Genomic DNA, 474 nt, shown 5'->3' with positions numbered 1-474 from the left:
TTTTATAGAAAGTTTTTTCCAATGCTGTTTATTTTTGGTTCAGAGCATTATAGTCTAATGATGTAAAAGAAATCCACTTTTCTTTGTTTTGAGGTATTCTTCCATAAGAGTAATTGGGAAAAATGTAAAATAATATAACTCTTTTAAGCCTTAAGACAATCAACATTGAAAAAAATTGTTTTAGTTGCCCCAAATTATTTTTTCAAAGAATAATTATTCATTCAGTCAGCAGGTATTTAGTGAGCAGCTATTATGTGCTGAGTATGCTTCTAGACAATATAGAGACAACAGTGAACAATAGAGATGAAAGCTCCTGCCCTCAGATTCTAATGTTCCTTATACTTGACTAGCTTTTTCCTTGTTTTTCTTATGTATGCAGTGGTTATCTTTGTTGTGAATGGGATGGGTTCTTTCTTCTCAGTGCTTGTAAGTAGGTATGGATGAGTCAAAGTGGCATAGAATGTAACTTTTTCA

This window comes from Bos indicus x Bos taurus, chromosome 6 (assembly GCF_003369695.1).
Source record: "Bos indicus x Bos taurus breed Angus x Brahman F1 hybrid chromosome 6, Bos_hybrid_MaternalHap_v2.0, whole genome shotgun sequence".
Taxonomy (NCBI): domain Eukaryota; kingdom Metazoa; phylum Chordata; class Mammalia; order Artiodactyla; family Bovidae; genus Bos; species Bos indicus x Bos taurus.
The sequence above is the reverse complement of the archived record's forward strand: the minus strand, read 5'-3'. Positions refer to the sequence as shown.